Source organism: Lissotriton helveticus, chromosome 7, assembly GCF_964261635.1.
Source record: "Lissotriton helveticus chromosome 7, aLisHel1.1, whole genome shotgun sequence".
Classification (NCBI taxonomy): Eukaryota; Metazoa; Chordata; class Amphibia; order Caudata; family Salamandridae; genus Lissotriton; species Lissotriton helveticus.
This window is the reverse complement of record NC_136068.1, coordinates 586,158,597-586,183,869: the sequence shown is the minus strand read 5'-3', so window position 1 is coordinate 586,183,869 and position 25,273 is coordinate 586,158,597.

Here is a 25,273-nt window from a genome sequence, read left to right as displayed (position 1 = left end):
AAGCACCATTTTGTATCATCATATTAACACTCATATTAATCCCATCATTATTCACCATTCCTCTCCCACCACCTTGCATTTGCATTGTTCCATTTCCCAACACTTCACCTTGCATTTGACTCATTTAATTTATTCCAGACTCAACAAAATGTGTATTCATACTTAGCTAGCTTCAAGTTCTCAACAATACTCTTTGTCTGCCAACACAGTTCACTCTGTTGTAAGCTCTGGTTGCCAACCCATGACAAAAGCAGACTCAAAACCACAATACCATATTTCTCTGGATCGTGACTCCAATGTTTTTCTTGAAAATTTGCATACGCCTCTCATAAAAGGTATGCACTGACTCTTTTGGCTCCTGTGAGGTTCTCAAAATCGTTACCCAATGTATATACTGCTCAGGAACTCAAATATTCAAGTACTCAATCAACTGTCTGTATTATTCTAGCTACTTCCTCAGAAGGAGCATTATTAGAACAACCCTAGCAGGTTCTGCATTTGGCCAAGCAGCCACTGCCTTACGTTTAGTCCACAGCACCTATGATATGTTTGTTAACATATGCATCTCTTTATACCATCTCTCAGGGTCTTCTTGCAACTTGGGAAATCACAAAGATCAGTCTCTGTCCATGGCAAATGCACTAAATCCCCTCAATGTTTGTCCCTCAAAGGAAACTTCAAAAACGCTCCAATTTCAGCCTCTAAATCACTTGTTGTTTCCCCTGCTTTACCCCCTGCTCCCATTGCTTTCTTTTTACTCCTATTCCCTCTCTTCCATCTCACTTTGTATTTCTTCAAGTTACCCCAGTTCCTTGTTTTTCTAATTAAATCTTTAATATTAGTTCTCAAAGCAATTAAGCCTGTTTCTTTAATTTCATCATGATTCCAATCCATATCATAACTTCGTTTCACATTTTTCCTTTTGCAAAAGTCAAATTTGCATTCATCAGCTAGATCCTCTAGCTTTTCATATGATCTGTTTGTACATCTGGCTGCGGCTTTAATAAGATATCTAATTTCATCAGCATTGTATGTCAACAACAGTCTGTTCAAATCAATATTTCCCTGTAGTATTTTGCCAATGTTAATAACTTTAGAAGGCTCTTCAACTACTGCCATTCTTTCAAGTGATCAACTAGAACCTGAGTAACAGGTTGGGCAGCCCTGCTTGTACTCGGTAATGTTGTTGTCACCTCTGACAGTGCACTCGGTACCACAACTGTAGGAGCATGCATCGTAGTGCTATCCCCTTCCACTCCCATGTAAGGGCACGAACCAGTACCAGAGCTAGAACCATCTGTTCCTGCTGCTCTAACTGTAGATGGAGAAGGTCTAGAATTCAAGAGATTCTTAAAGAAAGTATTCTCCTCATCAGAATCTTCATTCTGTTTTCTCCCCTCTTTTGTCTTACTTTGATCATTTATTTCTTTAATTATAACAGAATAAGCTCTCACTCCTATCGTATCTTCCCTCCGGCATTTTTCTTGTCTACACGGCACCACTTCCTCTCCAACTATTGCTTAAATGCCGATCTTGTGGTGACGCCTCACCAATCCCAGCACAGCGTCCTGGCTCACTAGCTACTCACAGTGTGACTTCTAGAATACGGAACACAATTGCGGAAACCTTCTAAACAACTTTAAACTAATTAATCCCTGGTCTGTTCAACCGAAATAGGAAGGATATCACCAGATTAAAGTAAGACAAGACAAATTCCCACAATTATTAGCCAAAAAGCAGCAACCTCATCTTTCACGCTACAATTCTAAAATCACAGTTCACACAAGGCAGATTCCCTTCCAGCGGCAATCTGCCCCGGTTAATGTACTCATTGATCTGCACTTAGGAGCAAAGAGACACCAGCCTAAATTAGGCACACAACCTTATAAAATAAATATTGTTAGTTTCAGAAATCCTAACCGCCTGCATGCAGTACCTGGCTTTGTACACTACCTTACGCAGACAAGTAAAACCGCAATAGCTTGAGATCTTGGATTTCAACAAATCTGATAATCATACCAACCAATAATCTGAAATCACAAATATGAATAATACATCAACAATACAGTGATTAATCCATCACTGAACCAACACTTAACATTGCATATTCAAACATCTCACAAAGTACACAACAATCCATCTCGCAAACTCATACTTCAACATACCACATCAATACAAGTAACACATCAATGTATTTGCCTTATTTATACTTACACTCCAAATTGCCCGGGAACGCTCTTCAAATCAGCTTTCCCAGAGTAACTCCAGAGACTGAAACCTCATCAGGAGCATTCGCAGAAAAGTCCTCTATTCTCTCGTAATGGGCATTAAGGACCAGGAAATCTTTTGGGGAACCTTTACATAGAGGTGGTGCTCTTACACAACCATCCTCTGTCACTAATTTGTAGAAGTGGAACCCTATACCCCAATAATTAAAACTGTACCCCAGTATTCATAAGCCGCAATATACCTCAGGAAGTTCCACTTCAGGGGGGTTGATTTTGTGTAAAAGAGCACCTTACCAAACATCAATCTAAACTGGAAACACACAATAACTGAGTCCTAGATGAGGGAAGCGTTAAAGTTTTTTTTCCACATAAACCTCAAAATAAGGCGGTACATAATAAACGTCTGAATTGCCATGAAGGCTCAAATGCAGAGTTATAGAGAGTAGTCAAAATCAGAAATAATTCTAAGGACCTGATTTAAATCTTGGCAGTATAGATACTCAGTCGCAAAATGTGTAGGCGGGCAGACCTTAGGTTTAATCACGGCCGAGACTATTACGTCTCTGCCATGATTAAACCCCTCCGATGACCCTACAGAGTAAGGACCATCAGAGGCAGACCTCTAATTTGCCCACAAATTTAGATGGGTAAGACTAAAGGTCAGTTTTTGTTGCCTGTCACCGCCAGGAAACCCTGGCGGGAAGGGGCAGTGAAAACTGCTAAACGCTCCCCTCGCCATGTGAGAGGACTCCCATGGCAAGAGGAGCATTCTCTTTTTTTATTTTCATAAAGAAAATCCTGCTTTAGGATGTTGACGGACCCCTGCACCAAACTGTAAACATCATGGACAGAAACTGTTGTGACGGGGGTTCCTGCAAATGCTTTTGAAATGATCAACAGCTTGACGGCCATTTCTAAATTTGGCGGGTGACATCTCCATCAAGGCGGCGGGGTAATTTACTCCATCTACCTAATGGAGAAATGGGTTGCCTGCCAAACAAGCATTGGCATAGCCAATAGGTCTTGCCTTTGGGACTTTATAAGTGTATAGCCAGAGCTATTGGCAATGTTTTTAAGGAATGTTGTAGAGCAGTGTGGCTGTGCTTCATACTGTAAACTTGGTGTTCAAGTTCTGCATAGTGTAGTGACATGGAGGCAGTGGCATGGTGTGGAATGTAGTGGTGTGTTGGTATATGGTGTGTGTTAGAGGGATACATGTGGTTAGAGTGTTTTGCTGGGGTGTATGTGGGTGGTATATGCATCTTTACAACAACAAAAATTGCCAATTGTAATTAGAATAATTTTGTTTGTCTGCAAACTATTGAAAGGGCAATAAGAGCAAGTGTAATATACATCACCTTATAGACCAATGTAACATGTTTATAATAGTGAACTTTTAATTGAAAACGAAACTACCAGCCTATCAGTAGCTATTACGTTTATATATTTGCAATGGCAGTTACTGCTTAAGTCAGCAAATGGTTTTCTAATTATAAAGCTAAAATATTAGCATATAATGAGCTGCACATTAAAGTTGGCTGCTTTGCTCATATAGTCAACTGCTAGCAAACCATAATAAAATAACTATATTGCTTTATATGCAGATTACTGGAAGTGGGCCTGTAGCTTTTGTAAATGAATAAATCCCCTTAACAGGATATTGTGAGTTAAGCACGGTCACAAATACATATTTTAAATAAAGTATAAATTGCTAGGAAGTTTAGTTTGGAAAGTAATTTGGTATGTAATATTTGTATTGGTTAAGTGCTAAACATAATATACATTTTTAACAAAAACTAAATGGATAATGCTTTAAATAGAAAGTTAGTGCGGTTGAAGTGGCGTAGAGTGAAGTGGCGCTGCATGGATTGGTATTGCATTGATTGGTGTTGCGTGTAGTGGCACTACATAGAGGTGAGTGATAGGGGTAGAGCGGAGTGTAGCTGTGTAGAGTGGAGTGCGGTTGTGTGGAGTGCAGTGATGTGGAGTAAAGCAGGGTGGCGTGGAGTAAAGCAGAGTGGCGTGGTGTGGAGTAATCTCCAAAATTAGAGAGTCTCCCAGGGACCAGAAAGGACTGGGTAACAAGAGTAAAGCAGAGTGGAGTGGTGTAGAGTAAAGCAGAGTGAAGTGGTGTGGAGTAAAGCAGAGTGGAGTGGCGTGGAGTAAAACAGAGTGGAGTGGTGTGCAGTAAAGTAGAGTGGTGTGGAGTAAAGTAGAGTGGCATCGAGTAAAGTAGAGTGGTATGTAGTAAAGCAGAGTGAAGTAAACCAGAATGGCATTAAGTGGAGTGGAGTGGAGTACAGTGGAGTGGGGTAAAGTAGAGTGGAGTGGAAAAAAGCAGAGTTGGTTAGAGTATAGCAGACTGGATTGGCGTGGAGTAAAGCAGAATGTTGTAGACGAAAGCAGAGTGGCATGGAAAACAGAGCGGGTTGGAGTAAAACGGAGTGGTGATGAGTGGACTGGGGTGGCAGAGTGGGCTAAAGAACGGTGATGGATCAAACCCAGATCTTTTGACTGGGTGTGAGTGTTTGATTGGTTCAGATGCTCCGTCCATCACCACCCCCTTTTGTACCGCTTTTGGCCGCCATAAGTGTGGCAGGGTATGCTCAGACGTGAGTCCCTTGCTCACTTTGCCACTGGATTCAAGCAAGCCGGGCTGAAGACGGCTGGAATGCCAGAAACCGGTCCTCGGAAGCTTGTTTCCGGTACAGGGAAGACATGGCTTGGCAGTTCGGGCTGGACTGTTCCCATGAGGCACAGGGTCAGACTGATTTGCATATAGCCATGTCTGAACTGGGGTGGCAGAGTGGGCTAAAGAACGGTGATGGATTAAACCCAGATCTTTTGACTGGGTGTGAGTGTTTGATTGATTCAGATGCTCCGTCCATCACCACCCCCTTTTGTACCGTGCATGGAAGTGCACAGCATGCCTTCCTGCGATTGTGGCGGGCGGTGCTGAGTGCACCGCCCGTCACAACGGCAGGAATGAAGGATGCGCCCGCCACTGTGGTGGGCGCATCCTAATGCTGCCCACGGGACCCCCGCCCTTATGGCGGGCGGTCCCTTTCACCGACAGGATGGAGGGCGGGCAAAGTCCGCCCACCATCCTAATGGGCCCCAAGGTCTCTACCGCCCCCAGAATCAAGGGGTTCTAATCCACAATTTTTGCATAGTAAATTAGCCAAAACACAGGTTCAGCATGGAATGATCTCTTGTATCATCTATTTAACCAACCAGAGAAATACAAATCAACAACATTACACATTAGCACTATCCCATTTTCTGGGAAAGCATCCAGAGTTCCACGTCACTGTCGCCCAGAAATGTTTCAGGCAAAATATGCAACATTAAACAAAAACTATTCACAAATTAATACAACTGAACTGAGCTTTGGAAAGGCCTTGGGATTTTGTTACAGTTAGGAACACCAGAAAGTTCATCAAGAGCACAACAGGAAAATAACACCAACTTGTCTCCAATCGGCGGAGCTGTGGGGAGAAAGGACACGTAAGGGAACTCAATGGGAAGTGGGTGAGTGCTGGAGTGAAAACAGATGACAGCAGCATCCATTTTAATCAAAATGGAGTTTTTCACCAAAATGTGAAAACACGCTTCTAAACCCCATATTAAACTAGTTTTAATCATTTTAAATCAGCATTTGGATCCAACATAAAAAAATATTAATACTCAATATTATTTATCACACAAAAATATAAACGTTAGAAAACTTTAAAACAACGGACCAACCTATGCCCATATCCCTCACCGTCCCCCAAGGTCTGGTATTGATGTGGGCGAAAAAAGATCACCCTATAAGCAGGGCCACTGGAATTAAGTGATTATGCAGCTGCAGCGATTTTCGCATCATCATCTGCCGCATAATCTGCATAGTTTAACAAAAAATTTGTTTCTAGCTCAAACAGATCTAAAGTTACTAAAAATACAGCAACGCGTGTTGCCGCGCAGTGCAAGGCCCTTTACAAAACCGGACTAGTCACCTTTCTGTTCCTTATTGCTGTATTTGGGTGTTAAACTGGTAATAATGAGGTGCACCCAATGCTCAAACAGTTTTACCGAGTTTAAAAATTATGAAATAATGAACTACTACAATTACAAGATGGCCGAATTATGCTGAATAATTTGCCTTTTCTTGCCACGTAATTTACTCAACTCTGCCGCATAATTTGGCACTCTCCTGCTGCATTATTCCAGTGGCCCTGTGTATAAGGTATGTCTTGGCCGGGTATCATAAATAGGAATGTATGGGGTGACCAGTTGGGGGCTTACATAATAATGCTCGCTCTCCCCGGAAAAGAGAGTCTTTTGGTGACCCCCGTAAGCACAATAAAGAATAGCAGTCCCTGAGGAAGTACATGCGTCATTCTCGGTCACACTGTGACCTTCACCCTCCGTGACCTCGCCGTGCACCTCCCAGCATGATTGCCGTGCGGCCTCTTTGCAGTATAGCACTCCCATCCTCCACCCTTTCCCTGAGGCTGACTCCTTGATTGGTGGATAAAGAATTACTTTGCTCCAATCAATTATATGAATGTCAAACGTCAAAATATATTGGGCTGCAGATGTTAAATGTCAAGCCTGTACTGTGCAATAACGTATGCTTTTTATTTTTAAATATATTTTTATTTTTAAAAAAAACATTTTTCGCCGCGACCCCGAGGATTCTGATGATTGTGCTGCAAGTGATGTTTTAGTGAAAGGTCAAATGAGGATGGATAGAGCGGGCTGTACATTTTTAGACAGCCATAAAACGCCCTCCCTCTGAAAAGTCGCACCTCCTGTCTAGCACCGACCTCCGTGAATGACTGATGAACTAAAAGGGAATTGGAGAACATACGGGAATTTGTCACTCTACAAAGAGGAGGGTGGCATGTTAATTATTGGCGGGGCCAGTTATGGAACGAAAGGTCATATTTATTTGTTCTGAGGAGTCTACCTGGCCAAGTCAAGGACAGGGCAATAGTTCATCGTGACCCAATTATCATCTCGGGACTGAGTGCTCACAGGGCGGTCAGTCTTGCAGTGTTATCATCACGATGTCTCTGTGGCTAAGATTAGTTGATTGAGCATGGCTGGCACTTTCACTGAAATAAATTCACCCAAGGTTTACTCATGAGTTTTCCATGAAGCAGTCTCATTAATGACTTCCTGTGTTCTTACAGCTGTTGTGTGACTATCTAAAATAAATATTGTGGGGCGTGGCTTGCCGAGCCAAGATGGTGGACACACTCTAAGAGTGCTCCGGGACCCCTCCGCCATCCGCCCGTAATCCTCACCTTAAACGGGCCATCGGGCGCTGAAACTTGCTCCTCAACCGGCGCAATACTCCTGGCAGGGTAACCGGGTGCACAGATCATCTCACCGGGTCCTCCTGATGCAGCGGGCCGGCCCGCCCGCCGTGTGCCGCGGGCAAGATGGCGGCTCCCCTTCACTAAGTGTGGCGCTGACGGACCCTCGGAGTACTCCACGGGACGCAACACCTGGTCCACGTGAGCCGGGGGGGCTCCTTGAGGACGACCTCCGGATCAAAAGCGGCTGGCAGCCCTAGGTGACGCTGGGGTCCTTCTTCCTGCCCCCCCTGAGTCTTGAGCCGGCGCTGGGGCGGTGAGCCTAGAGTGGGGCGATCCGGCCGCCTCCCTCGGAGGTAAAGACTGCTTGGGCCCGGCCCTCCGGCGGCACGGACGCATCGCTGCTTGCTGTGTCAAGCGGCAGGGGGGAGCGGGGATGGACGCTGTCACCCCCAACGCCTACTAATGTGATCCCTGTGCAGTGACGTGCGCGCTGCAAACGACTCCCGGTGACGGTGAGCCTGCCCGTGCCTCGACCCACTCCTTCGGAGTGGCCGTGAGATCAGCCGCCGTATCGGGCCGCGGGAGCCGCGGAGTGTGGTGGTGGGTCCCGGTGCGTGGGGAGGAGCCGATGGTGGCTGCTGGCCTGAGGAGTGACGTGCAATGGAGCGGGTGAGTCCTGGTGGCGGCCGGGGACAGTCAATATGGGGCCCCCCGCGCGCGCAGGAAGCCGGTGTCAGTGGGGATCTGTCCCTAAGCGGCCCTGCTCATTGCTCCTCCGGCCGGATCTCTGTCCCGGACCACACGCTGCTGAAGCCGACTCCCCTTCCGGGCTGGTGGGGCCATGATACTATGCTTTGGGCCGTGCAGTGGCCCCTGGGATGAGGGTGGCCCCGCACTCAACATCGCCCGCAAAACCGAGTGGCGGAAGGCCCATAACTGATCCCTTCCCGCCTTGTTGGCCATGGGTCAGCTGCCCCTGCCCGGGTATCTGTGTTGGAGCGGGCACGGAGGAAGGCTTTCTCTATCCTTGTGTTGCATCCTGATCCCCCCCCCAAGCCGCACCAACGACTGGGGACCTGCTGCTGGTGCTTTCAGCTGCGCACACCGGGCGGCGCCTGTTTGTGGGGCTCCACTGGGGGGTCCCCGCCTTGCCCCTGCGTTCGCTACGTTGGGCTTAGGCTCTGGAGCGACGGCCCTCTTTCCCACACTACTGCACCCAGGAATCTTGGCTCTGGGGGTGGGGCTGCTTATCGCCTCTAATGCTTCCCCCTGAGTTGAGTGGGTTGCGGCCTTGACTAGCGGGGTCCTGCTTGCGGCCCTGGGCCAGGACTTTATACTCTTCACCCTCCCCCCTCTCCTCCCTGCCTGAAAAACCATTTTGTCCGGGACGACGGAGTCGGCCACACACATCGGGCGGTGGCGATCTGGTCCGCGCTGCCTCGGCGCTAGTTGCCCCAACCGCTTGGCTTTGGGCCACCCATAGGGGTTCGCTGGTTCCCCCACTGTGAGACCCACCTGTGGGGAACCCGGGCGCTGCGGATCCTTGGTGTGCCACCATGGGCAGAACAGACAGATTGGCAAAGGCTCCTGCCACCCAAACTAAAATGGACTGTTTCACCACCTTGGAGGCGGGCGCAACCGGGGGAGCCGCGGAGCAGGAGATTCTGCCTTCTGCGGACTTGTCTGCTATCCTACAAGCCATCCATGCCTCGCAGACCTCGGTGGAGGGCAAGATCACGGAGGTGCGAGTGGACATGACTGTTATCTGGAAGGACCTCCGAAACGCCACTGCCCGGATCAAGGAGACCGAAACCCGTATCTCCACCGTGGAGGATGATGTACAGCATCTCAAGGGGCAGGTGGCTTGTCTTCAGTCACATAATCAGGAGTTGCACTGCTGGGTGGAGGATGCGGAGAACAGGTCCCGGCGAAACAATCTCCGCCTGGTGGGCTTTCCGGAGGGGGCAGAGCAGGGCCGCACGGCAGACATTCTGCAGAAATGGCTCAGATCATGGGTCCCTGAGGGCTCCCTTTCTCCTTGGTTCGCGATTGAGCGGGCACACAGGTCCCTGGCTCCTAAGCCGCCGCCAGGTGCGCCCCCCCCCGACCAATTATAATGCGGGTCCTTAATTTCAAGGACCGGGACGCCATCCTGTCTGAAGCCCGTAAACAGCAGCGGCTCCTACATGAAAACTGCGATATCATGATTTTCCCGGACTACACCCATGAGATCCAGAGTCAGCGTCGCTCCTTCAACGAAGTTAAACAGAAACTGAGGGTGCTTAATATCTAGTACCGGCTCCTCTTCCCAGCGCCTGCGAGTGATGTTCGCCAACAAGACTTTGTTCTTTGATAACCCAACAGAGGCCTGGACCTGGGCAACGGAGGAACGCCTGTTGCGCACTGATGACCGAGCTCCGCTCCTGGGGGGGCGGGGGTGGACCCGCTCACCTCGCGCCTCCTGCTCCCTGGCCTCAACCTAACCACTCCCGCAGGTGCCGTGGACAGAGACGGACCCGTTCGGACTCCCCGCCGGGCCGCCCCCATCAGCCAATACTGCTCTTTGATGATCCTTCAACTGGGAGGCGCTCAGGCTCATCTGGCCACTTGGCCCATGGGGGTTCTTTGCTCCGACCCTCCTTGCAGGATCTCCCAGACACAGACCTCTCATGCAGCCCGATGCTCTTGAAAGACCCTGCTTGAACTAACCTCTGCCTGCCGGGCCTGGCTCCACAGCCGAAGAGTGTGCCTGGTCTTACCACATTCCTTTCCTTCCTGGTGGACTCGTTTATGTGCATCCTGAAATGAGGAGGTGTCCTCCACGCTTTCCCATTCCCAAGCGTTTTAGTTCGGTTGTTCACTCACCGGTTTGTTGTTAGGGTGACAGATGCTTCCGTTCCTGAAGTGTAGGGTGGGGGCGGGGGACCGTTGTCCCAAGTTTTTTCTTCAATTGTATGTTTTTTGCTTTTTAGTTCTGTCACGCCAGCACTCACGAAGCACCCTGGCGTACACCCGATAAGACAAGCAGACCGGATTTCCCCTTTTAGACTTGCAGTCCCACTGCCATACTAAACACCATGTTTGACACACCTTTAATAAGAGCACCCCTGCGCATCATGTCCTGGAACGTCAATGGCCTCTTGGACCACTTTAAACGCATGGCTGTCCTCAGATACGCGGAGCGCCTAGGAGCGGACATCTTAATCTTACAAGAAACCCATCTGCTGGGTAATCGCTGCCCCTTTTTAACGCGTTATGGCTATGACAGAATGTGGCATTCGGGGTTTACACGAGGTTCCCGAGGAGTGACGATTCTGGTGGAATGCTCCCTCCCCCTAGTGACTGTCCAGACGACTCTTGATGCCCAGGGCACTTTCATAGCCCTTAGTGGCATACTAAACGGCAACCCGCTTAACTTGGTGTCTCTTTACTCTCCTCCCTCGATGCTGACGACGACCCTAGCTAAGTCTGTTGACCTCCTGACGTCTCTGCCCCCGGGTCCCACATTTCTTGGGGGAGACTTTAATGCGGTCTCCTCACCCGACCTCAACACGACAGGCCCCCAGTCCTCTGGTAGAATCGCACAGGCCAAACAGCTGAGGTCTTGGTCTGCATCGCTGGGTTTGTGTGACACCTGGCAAATATGGCATCCTCACTCTAAACAATTTACACATACCTCAGCAGCGCACCACACACAAGGCACACATTGACGCCATCTTCGTTCCTTCGACGGATTGTCTTCAGATTCAGGCCGTCTCGCTTCATCCGAGAGGTATCTCTGACCACTCCCCGATGATGATTCGCACAGGTCTCCCCCCGCCTGTGTCCGGCAAACATGGAGGCTAAATGCCTGGTTCCTTCAGGACAAGGATTTTAAGAGACGGGTGAGGCGGGAACTAAAATAGTACTTTCTCTCCAATGAGGGATCCGTGTCCTCCCCAGGCACCCTATGGGAGGTGGGCAAGGCCATGATTAGGGGGGTCGCCAAGGGCCAACTAAAGCTTCAGCAACAAATCCAATTAGAACAGATTACTTCGCGGGAGGTGCAGGCCCTGAGCCTTGAACGCGCCTCCGCCCGATCCCCGACGCTTCCGACACGGAACTTCTAACCCGGCTCTGGTCAGAGATCAAGCAGCTGTCACTGGACATGGCCAAACTTCTTTGGCGCTCCTCCGTGGCCAGGGTATATGGGTAGGGTGATAAGAAGGGCCCACTCCTTCACCGCAATGCTAAGTACCCAAGGGCGAACCGCATAATTCCTGAAATAGCGGCACCAGATGGTTCAATGAGCTGTGCTTCACTGGAGATGGCGCAGGCCTTTGCTACCTACTACCGCCGATTATATGAGGCTCGAACCCCAACCCTGTCCCTTGTGGACCTGATGGACCTGGAGGGTGGCTGCCTTCCAAATGTAGATGCTGCTACTCAAGCCAATCTAGACCGCCCCATTACCCGTGAGGAGATTGAAGAAGCGATCGCTCTTGTTTCTTCCGGCAAGACACCGGGCCCAGATGGTCTTCCTCAAGAATATTATGCTCACTATCGGGATGTTCTCATCCCTCACCTTGCTGAATTGTTTCACGAAGTTGTGGAGAAAGCCTCATTCCCTTAGGAGACAGATATATCCACCATTGTGGTACTTCCGAATCCCAGCCCCCCTCACCACGGTGCACAGATGATCGCCCCATCTCCCTCATTAACACTGAGGTCAAGCTGTCCAGCGACTCAAACACCACCTGTCTACATTGGTCCACCCGACCAATGTGGATTTATGCCCTCTCATGGCACCCAACACTGTCTTCGCAGACTGCATTCCACCTTGGCCCATTGCCACCTCCTCACCCCGTACCTGGCACTTCTCCTGGTAGACTTCGAGAAGGCCTTCGATTCAGTGGACTGGGGGTTCCTTCAGGAGGTTCTTGACATGATGGGACTTGGTCCCCCCTTTCGGGCCATGGTCAAGGTTCTGTACGCCCTCCCAAGAGCTCGTGTTCTGGTAAACGGAGTCCGGTCGGAACCCTTCTCGGTCTGTAGGGGGACAAGGCAGAGTTGTCCCCTTTCCCCCCTGCTTTTTGCTTTGGTGATGGAGCCCTTGGTGTCCCTGATGCGGTCTTGCGACCGGATGCGGGAATGGGAATGGTCCAGCGCAGAACCTGATAAAATCACCCTTTACGCAGACGACGTTTTCATCTATTTAGCAGATTCCGCCCGCTCTGGCCCACACTGTCTTCGCATCTTGCAATTCTTCAAACGGGCCTCGTGCCTCTGTGTGAATTCCAACAAGTCGGTCCTGGTTCCCCTCCACCTCTCCCGTGAATGCTTTGACTGGAAATCCGAAATACCCCTACGTCGTCAATCCTTCAAATACCTGGGGATCTGGGTGACCATGCTGCCCGAGCTCAGCTTGGCCCTTATTGTCACTCCTTTGGTGAAGCGAGCCAAGACGGACCTCCAGAAGTGGCAGTCGCTTCCCCTCAACCCCATGGGGAGGGTGGCACTTTTTAAGATGATGGTGCTTCCCTACTTCCTTTACATGCTTCAGAACACCCCCATGTGTTTTCCCAGGGCCTGGTTCCCGAGCTCGACGGCTTGGCCAACAGGTTATTGTGGGGGAGATGTAGGTCCAGGCTGGCGCTCAGTACATGCAGGATCCCCTCGTTTGATGGGAGTTTGGGGATGACTCACCTTTATTTATACTATTTAGCCATGCGACTTCTCTCTATACATGACTGGTTCAACGGGGGTGGTCCGACCCGGCTTATAGGCTCAAGATGGGGGAGCTGGGCCTTGCCAGAATCCAGTCCTTTCTATATGGGACCCCGATTCCATCCCGTCTTCCGGAGGTGGCGCGATCAGTGTTACTAGCATACCAGGGAGCGGGCTATGGTCCATGCCCTGGGCACATCACTAAAAGTGGTGATGACATCATAACGTGTTTTGTGACTTTATAGTGTGACCAGACCTGTGTCGGAGAGAACATGATCTACTGACTCCTTTTTTGCAAGTTCCATTAGTATGTGAAACCTGCATCTGCTCTTATGTGAAACCTAAGTCGTCCCACATTACACATGTCCTGTGTGCACGTCGAGTGCATGTGTGTGTGCAGTGCATGTGAAGCATGTATGGTAGCAGGAACCTGTATTGGGAGTCTGAATACTGGGCCAATGGGAAGGGTGACAATAGCTCCCCCTGACAAGGGGAGTTTATTGTCTGCAATCCTGTGTCTTGAGAGTGGAGAACCAGACACTAAAATGAAGAGGATGGAAGCAGGCCACCCTTTCAAAATTCTTTAAATTCTTTGTTAGCAAAGGACTGCTGAGTAGTTCTTCCTGTGTCTTGCCATTTAGTGTTAGGGATGTTTAGGTAGGACTGCAGTTTCTCTTGTTGAAGTTTAACACGTTTCTAGGCAGGGCTTACCCTTTTATCAATCTCTGCCTACTGCTTCAGGAAGGTAGTGGCAGCCAGTTGATGAGAACTCATATGTCAGTGGGCTCATGTTTTACATACTCCCGTTTGGAGCCAGCCCCGTTGCTACCTGCTGTGAGAACAATCACCCTGCACAAAGGCTGCATCTGGAAAGCAACCTGGAAATGACATTTGAAAGAGAATTAACTCAAACTGGTGCTGAAGCCTAAGGCTGTGTATCCACACTGCATGTCTGGATGAGGTTATAAAAGTGGATGTACCATGTTACTCCGCATACTTTTACTCCGCATACCGTTACAACGCGACTTTTACAACGCATACCATTACAACGCATAGCGCTTTGGGGTGCTGGATAGTGGTAAGTATAATTTACTATTCTAACTCCAGTCCCCGTGGACCCTAGGGAAGGTGTTGGATAGTAAATTATACTTATTCCCTATCCTAGAGCGCCCCCCAGCGCAATGCGTTGTAATGGTATGCGGAGTAAAAGTCGCGTTGTAATGGTAGTGCGGAGTAAAAGATGCGTTGTAACGGGTGTATACCTATAAAAGTGAGATGTAAGTCAACCCACTATGTTTCAGTTGCAAGTCCTTCATGACCAAAGAAGGGAGCATTCTTGAGAGTGCCTGGAGGCCTGCTTTGTGATTAGGGTGGGTGTCTGCATGATTACCAGACTCCCAGGAGTGAGGGGACATTACCTGAGGTCGGTAACTTTCTGGAGAAGCTGAGGACCTGTCTAAGTGCTTAGAAGCATGTCTGTCTTGTCAGAGAAGATAGAAGAATGCCTGGCTCTGCAGGAAGAGAGACAGTCCAGAAGGCGAAGCTCAGGGTACTCCTAGGTTATGGGGCACCCAGACGTAGCTGACTGTTGACAGGGATCAAATCCAGTCCTGACCCAAAGTCTCCTTCTCTCCTGTTTCAGATCCCTCAAAGAGCTGTGTAAAGAAGTATTCACCAAGCTGTTTGCGTGAAGCCTAGCTTTCCCGCCATCAGCCCTGAGAGCCTGGCGCTGCCACTGCATCTGAGATGTGCCCATCCAAAAGAAGCTGCTGCATCAGCTCCTAGAGATGCAACTGCTAATGATGAGCATCCGCGTGGTACTGTCTCCAGGGCCACAAGTGTCGAAAATGAGTGTCTGGCTGCACCGGCCTTGAGGGCCACAAGTGCGGAAGACGAGCATCTGCCTGCATCGCCTTCCAATGCTGCAAAGTCCAAACAAGTGTGTCTAACTGCATCGGGCTCTAGTAACACAACAAGCACCCGCCTGCATTGGCATCCAAGGCCGCAAATGCTGAAGATGAATGTCCACCTGCACCAGCCTCATGGGCTACAACTGCTGAAGACAGGCGCGCAACACCCATTGGACTCACAGGACTTCAGCCCCTCCCCCCCCCCTCGGTGTGGCAGGCGTGATGAGCCAGCTTCCCGGGCACACACACAGCCGCACCCAAGCACTTCACAGGTCTTTAAAAGACCATTTGCATGTTAATGGGGCATTGTTGTTGTTTCACCCCTTCTAAGACCCCCTGCAGCTCCACTCTGCCAATTGCTTAAAGATTCAGCCCCCCCCCCGAATTTTTTTCTGCACCCCCCCCCTTTCCCCCGAAATGTGACTCTAGTTGCGCCTCTGGCTGAAGACAAACACCTACCTGCGTTAGGCCGAAGGCTGTGACTGCCCATAAGGCCTCCGAGTGCGTTGCTCAGCGTCTCTGATCCTTAAGTGAGCTAGACCGCCATTACCGGCCTCCTGCCCTTGCAACGGCCTCAAGAGAGTAAAGAGTAGACGCTGATCGCACAGACCCTCACCTGGACTCCCCAGCGTCACTGAGTAGGTAACACAGTACTGTGTCTGCACACATTGAGAGACTGCCTGAACACGAGGAGAGGGAAACTGTTGCTACTAATGCTAACCTTTCCTGACAGGGACCAATCTTTAGGGGGTTGACATTAGTGATCAGTGCCTAGCCTAGGCTTGTACCCATATCTTTGTCTGTGTGACATGAGAGATCGATCAGCACCATAGGATATCTATATTTAATGAGATCCCGTAGTGGGTGCACAGCCCTGTAACTCAAAAACATAAAGAATCTGTAGTGTTTTGTAATGCTCTCTGATGAAAGTACTTTATTTTACTCAAAGGATAAGCACTGGGTTAGACATCACTTATAATAGTGTCAGTTGATTGACTGCTGAGCCCTGAGCTCCAGTCCACCCTGAGAAGCCTGTGACTGCTCATCCTCACCACATTGAGTGGCGATTGCGGAAAGGGTAGCCCCTGCCCAGTTTGCAGGTTAGGGCAAGTATCTCGCTGCCCTGTGGCCAAGGGACCGTGGTCTGACAGATACTCAATTCGTTGGCAACGAAAGGGTGAAAGGATGAGCTGCAGATAGGATTCGATCAAATAAAAGAGAAACGAGCAACCCAATATACCCTTGAGGGTTTGGGCAAAAAGTATGAGAGGGTAAAGGTACCTTCAAGGGGTTTCGTTTGTATCGTTTATAGCATAAAGTTGTCAATACTGATTTAAGACCCAAACAGATGTAAGTCTATTGTGCAAAAAATGCAACGATGGTTGCTAATTCAATTTACAATAGTCACAGCAAGTGATCTGAGTATAAAAAGTGGAAAAGAACGGGTGTATATAAAGAGTTTGTATTTAATACCTTTTAAAAAATTAACAAAGGGTACAGAAAATTTATATCAGCAATGTTGCAAGAAGTACATATTACAAAAAATAAATAAAACACCTCATTGGAACAATTGTATACGCTTTTCTTCTTTGATACAATTCGTATACTAAATTTAACAAAGAAAAAGCGAAGGTCGATGTTTCGGTCTCTATAAATTGATTGATGAGACCATCTTCAGGACAAAAGTGATATATCTGAAGACCCCTTGATCTGAGCGTAAGGCGCAACTTATCTGCTGAGAGCGATGGTCTTCACAAGTATTTCTCATAATATGGGGTTCTTAGTTAGTATAAATCGAGTCGTCACAAGAATTCCAGCTGTGGTCAAAGATCAAAAACGCCTTGAATTATAAGGTTAAAGATTCCCGTGGTGAGTCTGTAACAGCTTCTCGTATAAATCTTGGCTTTACATGTAATACGGACACCTCCGGTTTGTGAGTGCAAGGTCGTCACGAGGGTCAGGAAAGATGATCTTAATGCCTTCAATAATACAAAATATGTATGTAGGAAGGTGGATATCTGACTATGGTTACCCCCAAACTTTTTGCCTGGTGTTTAGCTGGTTTTTTACATAGTTGGCCTGGGATCCTGCTATTCAGGGCCCCAGGCTAATTGCTCTCTCCTTAAAATGGACTCCATGTACCTTAGGTACATACACAATTGGAATTGGCTCACCTTATTGGCCCCTGTAACAGTGTACCCAGGTACCCAGGGCATAGGTGCTTCCAAGGCCTACCAGGGGCTGCAGCACGTATTGTGCCACCCCTGGACTGGCCTCCATATTTGACACAACTGGCTGATCACTCAGCTGGGGTAAGTCGGTGTAACCACCCTTACTTAGGTGTAGTATGCCTATACCTAACCTAAAATGGACACATATGTTCCTATCAGTCACTCCTATGGAAGGCCTCATCAATCCTGGAGGCAGAGTGCTTGGAAATATGTGAGATAGTGCTCTGGCATGAGCTGAGCCTGTCTGCAGCTTTCGGAACCATGTCCCTTAGCTGTTTCATGATACTGCCATACCATATACTCTTAAGTGCATTATGAACCTCGCGGTTAAATGCTATCTTGGGTTTGGCTTTATCAAAACATGTCGAGTAAGGTGTCATACGAATTGGAATACTACCCCCTCGCCAGTTCTGGCGACGGGGGTAGCATTCCACCCTTCTAGAGGGACACGGCATGTACCTAACCTGAACCCCGGTTAAAGTTAAACAGAGCCTCAGCCTCACAAGATGGATGCTGCCACCGCAGACACAAGTCTGACCTCCTGTTGCTGGGAGTCCTTCCAGCGAGGGCAGCTTGGACAAAGGGTTTCCTGCCTTGGGAGGTGCTAGCACCACCCCAGACAGGATTTTGTGTATTGGGTAGGACAGGGCTGAATAGAATCAGACATGCCTGGGGCACACAAGGTGTCCCTGTGCATAGGCCAGTTCAAACCGGTGCTGGGGCCTTCCAGCCCCAGTCCTGGCGCGAAACTGGACAAAGGAAAGGGGGTGTAACCACCCCCCTTCCTGGTTCCACCCAGAGGAGGGACCTAGTAGGTGATCCGGCCCCCCAGATTCGAATAAGAGTGGGAGCTGTGTCCTGAGACTTCAGATCATCCTGAATCAACTTGAAATACAGAAGAAGACTGGATTTCGACATTCTGCTGCTCAGAAGACGGAAGAGAATCTCCCTTGTGGCCAAGGAGTGACCACCCTGTGAACACAGGCACCAACCAGCAACTCGACGTCTGCTTTGCCGCCGCCTCCCGCCGGAGCCCGAGCCCAGAGCCTGACGAGACCCAGACTCCCAGACTTCTCACAGCCCGATCCACAGTCCCTGCAAAGAAGGGACCCGTGGAGGCACCGAGAGACGTGGGACCGGACCTCTTGAAAGACCCCCCAGAAGCTGACTGCGCAGCACCCAAGGCACCCTCGACGCTGTGCTTTGGGGTTTGAGAAGCCATAACCTCGAGCATCCCTTGCACCGAAGATCAGCCCCCCAGCATCTCCATGATCTGCGTGGGGCCCTTTTGCACCGTGCCACTCGACGCGCCATCCCGGCCACTTGCCACGTGGCTAGCGGCCATCTTGGCGACGAAACCGTAGAACTACACTGCAGGTCTGGTTGCTCCAGACTGGCCCTTGCTCCCCTGAAAAGGAGCAGGCGCTCTGACCTTGCTGGTCCGAGTGAGAAGCTTGAATCACTTCCTGCGTGGCTTGCTTTAGCCAAGGCCTGTTTGCTCCAATCAAGTTGCCGACACCGCCATCAGTGAGAGCCTTCGTGGGACAGCTCGTGACCAACGCCTGGACGTCCTTGACCTCTTCGTGTCCACATGGCTGCAGAGACAATCTTCACGACATCACCTGTTTGCACCCGACATCGCCTGGTTCCGTCCTGGTTCCACGGTAGTCACTGGCTAGTGACTTTGAACATTGTCCCCTCTGCTTTCAGGTCTTCACCTCTTCAGATCCACCCTTGGATCCACCGGAACTCTTCACATCGAGCCGCCTGCAGCATCTTCAGCTCCAAGCACCATCGACCTGCGTGACGAAACCCGACACTACTTCGACCCTATGCATCCGCTTCCTGTGGGTGAGGTAACTCAGCTCCGCCAGTGTTCCCACACTGGTACACACCTCTAGTGTCTGTGTCTAAAGTTTCATCCTTCTAGGTCACTCGGAAGGTTCCCTAATAACTAACTTTGTAACTTTTATGCACTATTGACATTGCATTGGTATTGCGTGCGCTTTCCGCACTGCACCCGAGTCCCGCGGGCCTTTCCCGACTTCTTCACTGCTAGCCCCGAACAGCTCCAGCGATTCCCCAGGCCCTAGGCCTCTTCACTTTCCCCATAGTGGTTCTTATACCACTATTTTTGTATATGGTTTAGGTGGCCCCTAGGGCTCATCCATATTCGTGCAACGTTTGTGTATTTAAACTGTGTTTTGTTTTAACGCATTTGCTTCTGTGCTCATAAAGAGTATCAGGGATATTTGTAGAAATAAATCTATATATATTTTCAATATATATCTGTGTGGTGTCCTTTCATTTGGTATTCAAGGGGATTGTGTATGGTAAAACAGCTTGCTTCACATGCCTTTACAGAGTTTAGCCTAAGACTGCTTAGTCCATGCTACCCCTAGGATAGCTTGTCTATAAGGTTGACTTTACAACCTGCACCATAAGGGTTGCTTGGCATGGTACAAGGTGATCACTAGAACTAGTGAGCAGCATATACCAGGCCAACTTCTCACATTGGTGGCAGCGGTGGGATTTGAGCTTGCTGTTGTTTTACCATTACAATCTTTGGAAATATCATTTGAAAGATCATACAGGTACCTGATAGGTACACTAAAACAAGACTAGATATACTTACGTTCTACTGAACTTAGTTGTTGTAGAGGATAGGGAGTAGCACACCCTGACTACAACTACTAGATAGGTTTAGTAGGAAAACACAAGTGTAGGTAGATTGCAACACATCCACCACACTAGAGCAATGTCTGGAGCAGAGGGATCCACTGGACCCAACTCTGTTGAGAGTGACCCTCCAAGGGCACCATCCAAATTTGCTATCTTTCCATTTAAGGAACTGAGGCAACTGTGTTCCATGAGAGGAATCAAAACAGGTCCTACTCCTACAGCAGGACACCTCAGAGAGCTGTTAGACCAGTCTGAAGCTCTAAAGAACTCCAAACCAGGCCCCTCAGGGACTGGTGAGGAAGTTTCTCCCTCTGAAGATGATAACCCTGATGCCCCTGCCCCTGTCATCTAGATAGATGAGGAAGACCAGACCCCTGGGAATACTCAGCCTGAGGAAGAGGAAGAGGAGGAGGAGGAGGAAGAAAGTGATTCTGATGATGGTAGAAATAGCCAGGTGTTAGTCAGCAGGCTTAACCAGGCTAACTTAAGCTTATTTGAGACTGAAGGTGGGTCCAACCCATTCAGACCCCCAAATGGACTTAACCAGGAGCATAGGAGGAGGAGGAATCACTCAGGTGAATCCAATACTTCCCATGTTTCTAGAGGTTCTCATGGCAACTCCAGAAGGGAGTTGACTAGCCCTCAGAGAAGGGAACATGAGGCCAAAATGAGAGAGGCTGAACTTAGGATCCAGAGGCAAGAGTTAGAAGTTGCCCTGGCCAAAGAGAAACTTGCTAGAGCAAGGCAGCCTAGAGAGAGTGGATTAGAATCCACTGGTGGCAGCACTATCCCTAAGGATAAAGACAGGTTCTACGACAATAGAAACCTGAGTAAGATTGTGCCCCCCTACAAAGTTGGGGATGATATCCACAAATGGATGACTGCACTTGAGAGAGCTTGCAAAGTACAGCAGGTCCCTCAGGAGCAGTGGGCAGCAATCTTGTGGCTCTCCTTTGAAGGTAGAGGCCGAGACAGACTCCTCACAGTTAGTGATGGGGATTCTAGAAACTACCTGGTCCTGAAGAGTGCTCTGATTGATGGGTTAGGCTTAACCACTGAACAGTACAGGTTAATGTTCAGAGATACCCAGAAGACACAGACTCAGGACTGGTCTGAATTTGTTGAATGTGCCACTAACGCTCTGGAGGGCTGGTTGCTGGGAAGTAAGGTTACAGACTATACAGGATTGTATAATTTAATTATGAGAGAGCAAATCTTAAGTAATTGTCAAAATCAGCTTCTACATCAGCACCTGGTTGACTCTGATCTGACCTCCCCACAAGAATTGGGTAGGAGGGCAGACAAATGGGTCAGAACCAGGATCAGGCCTAAGAACCAGGGTGGTGACCAAAAGAAAGAGACTACCAAGCCTCAAGAGAAGGGTGGGGATAAAAGTAAGGAAAATACTTCCCCAGGGCCCCAAAACTCCAAGGATGGGGGTGGGTCCCAAGACACTTCTTCAACCCAGAAAAAGCCTTATTGTCATGCCTGTAAACAGGTTAGGCATTACAAAACAGACAGCTGTTGTCCCAAGAATGGCAATAAAGAGAATATACCTCCAAAGCCAGCTCCAACACCTCCTGTTACTGTCATCAGTAATCCCCCAGGAAGTGGGAGCACACCCAGGAATCTGGGTGGGTTTACTTTTGGAGGACAGGTGGAATCTGGCCTATCCAGGTCCCCTAACTCAGATACTCTTGTCTAAGAGACTGGCATGGGGTTTGCCAATTTCACTGCTTGCCCAAACACTTTGAGCAAGTATAGACAGGAACCCCTCATCAATGGCTTGAAAGTTGAGGCCTTTAGAGACACAGGGGCTAGCATCACCATGGTGGCTGAATGTCTAGTCCCCTCAAGGCAACTTTTACCTGATGCCACATATCAGGTGACAAACATTGATGGAATAGAAACCAAACATCCCATGGCAGTAGTCAATCTTAGCTGGGGAGGTGTCACTGGCCCAAAGAGAGTGGCAGTGTCAGCAAACTTGCCTGTAGATTGCCTACTTGGTAATGATTTGGAAATCTCAGCCTGGGCTGAGGTTGAACAGGAAACCCATTCTAGAATGGTAAATCTACATGGAAAGGTTAGTGGGGATGTGATGGCTACAGCCCCAATCCAAGATGTCCTTCCTGAAAAGGTTGGTAGGGCTGAGCCAACCTCAGCCCCATCTTCAGCTAACTTCCCTCCTGAAAAGATTAGCAGGGCTGTGATGGTAACAGCCCATACCCAAACTGAGTCTCCTCCTGAAAAGGTTGGTGGGGCTGTGATGGCCACAGCCCAAACTCAAACTGATACATGTGTTGTGAAGCCTGAAAAGAAGGATCACTCCACCCAAACAGAGAGCATTGAGGAGGAAGAGAAATCTCCCTCCCACCAGACTTTAGGAAAGGATCAGCCTCCTCAGGGAACTGATCTTACCCCTGATGAAGGAACTGCCCCAGAGGTAGTCAGGCCTAGCCTGACAGAGCCTCTGATGTCAGTGGACCCTTCTCAGGTGGGACCCGGTCTGGAGCAGGTATCCTGCCCCTCTCTACCTTGCCTTACTCAGCCCAGGGCTGCAGAGGACAAGAAGGACAGTGAGCCCCAAAGGGCCCCCTGTCAAATAAAGCACCCCCATCAACAGATTAGGGGCACCGAAACTAGTAGCCCTAGTGAGGTGAAAACTTTAAAAACTCCTGAGGGAGCCCCCTTAAAAGTAGTTAGGGACCTCCCACAGATGGATTCTGTTGGGCACAGCCAAACCTGGGACCCCAAGGGCCCAAACCTGAACTGTCCCTCCAGTAAACCAACAAGAGGGACCCAGCCTCCAGCTTTAGGTAGCCAGAGGTTGACCCTGAGAGCACAGTGCAACTCAGTCAAAGAAAGAAAGGCACACATGGTGGAGAGTGATTGGAGGAAGCTGAGCCCTACAGAGGAATCTCACTTCGGTACTCCATCCCAACACCAGCCTTTAACTTTGCAAAGACACACCACAGGTAGAGATTCCCTATGGTGGAGACCCTCAGATACCCTTAGGGTGAGGGATTGCTTAGTGGACCATGAGACAGGGGGTAACCAAGCCAGAGCTGGCACTTCCTTATATGGCCACTTAGGCAATATAGGCTTACCTGGTCAAGGATAGCCTTATCTCCTTTCGTTTGGGGGGGGTTATGTAGGAAGGTGGATATCTGACTATGGTTACCCCCAAACTTTTTGCCTGGTGTTTAGCTGGTTTTTGACATAGTTGGCCTGGGATCCTGCTATTCAGGGCCCCAGGCTAATTGCTCTCTCCTTAAAATGGACTCCATGTACCTTAGGTACATACACAATTGGAATTGGCTCACCTTATTGGCCCCTGTAACAGTGTACCCAGGTACCCAGGGCATAGGTGCTTCCCAGGCCTACCAGGGGCTGCAGCACGTATTGTGCCACCCCTGGACTGGCCTCCATATTTGACACAACTGGCTGATCACTCAGCTGGGGTAAGTCGGTGTAACCACCCTTACTTAGGTGTAGTATGCCTATACCTAACCTAAAATGGACACATATGTTCCTATCAGTCACTCCTATGGAAGGCCTCATCAATCCTGGAGGCAGAGTGCTTGGAAATATGTGAGATAGTGCTCTGGCATGAGCTGAGCCTGTCTGCAGCTTTCGGAACCATGTCCCTTAGCTGTTTCATGATACTGCCATACCATATACTCTTAAGTGTATTATGAACCTCGCGGTTAAATGCTATCTTGGGTTTGGCTTTATCAAAACATGTCGAGTAAGGTGTCATACGAATTGGAATACTACCCCCTCGCCAGTTCTGGCGACGGGGGTAGCATTCCACCCTTCTAGAGGGACACGACATGTAATTAACCTGAACCCCGGTTAAAGTTAAACAGAGCCTCAGCCTCACAAGATGGATGCTGCCACCGCAGACACAAGTCAGACCTCCTGTTGCTGGGAGTCCTTCCAGCGAGGGCAGCTTGGACAAAGGGTTTCCTGCCTTGGGAGGTGCTAGCACCACCCCAGACAGGATTTTGTGTATTGGGTAGGACAGGGCTGAATAGAATCAGACATGCCTGGGGCACACAAGGTGTCCCTGTGCATAGGCCAGTTCAAACCGGTGCTGGGGCCTTCCAGCCCCAGTCCTGGCGCGAAACTGGACAAAGGAAAGGGGGTGTAACCACCCCCCTTCCTGGTTCCACCCAGAGGAGGGACCTAGTAGGTGATCCGGCCCCCCAGATTCGAATAAGAGTGGGAGCTGTGTCCTGAGACTTCAGATCATCCTGAATCAACTTGAAATACAGAAGAAGACTGGACTTCGACATTCTGCTGCTCAGAAGACGGAAGAGAATCTCCCTTGTGGCCAAGGAGTGACCACCCTGTGAACACAGGCACCAACCAGCAACTCGACGTCTGCTTTGCCGCCGCCTCCCGCCGGAGCCCGAGCCCAGAGCCTGACGAGACTCAGACTCACAGACTTCTCACAGCCCGATCCACAGTCCCTGCAAAGAAGGGACCCGTGGAGGCACCGAGAGACGTGGGACCGGACCTCTTGAAAGACCCCTGAGAAGCTGACTGCGCAGCACCCGAGCCACCCTCGATGCTGTGCTTTGGGGTTTGAGAAGCCCCAACCTCGAGCAGTCCTTGCACCGAAGATCAGCCCCCCAGCATCTCCACGATCTGCGTGGGGCCCTTTTGCACTGTGCCACTCGACGCGCCATCCCGGCCACTTGCCACGTGGCTAGCGGCCATCTTGGCGACGAAACCGAAAAACTAAACCGCTGGTCTGGTTGCTCTAGACTGGCCCTTGCTCCCCTGAAAAGGAGCAGCCGCTCTGACCTTGCTGGTCCGAGTGAGAAGCTTGAATCACTTCCTGCGTGGCTTGCTTTAGCCAAGGCCTGTTTGCTCCAATCAAGTTGCCGACACCGCCATCAGCGAGAGCCTTTGTGGGACAGCTCGTGACCAATGCCTGGACGTCCTTGACCTCTTCGTGTCCACGTGGCTGCAGAGACAATCTTCACGACATCACCTGTTTGCACCCGACATCGCCTGGTTCCGTCCTGGTTCCACGGTAGTCACTGGCTAGTGACTTTGAACATTGTCCCCTCTGCTTTCAGGTCTTCACCTCTTCAGATCCACCCTTGGATCCACCGGAACTCTTCACATCGAGCCGCCTGCAGCATCTTCAGCTCCAAGCACCATCGACCTGCGGGACGAAACCTGACACTACT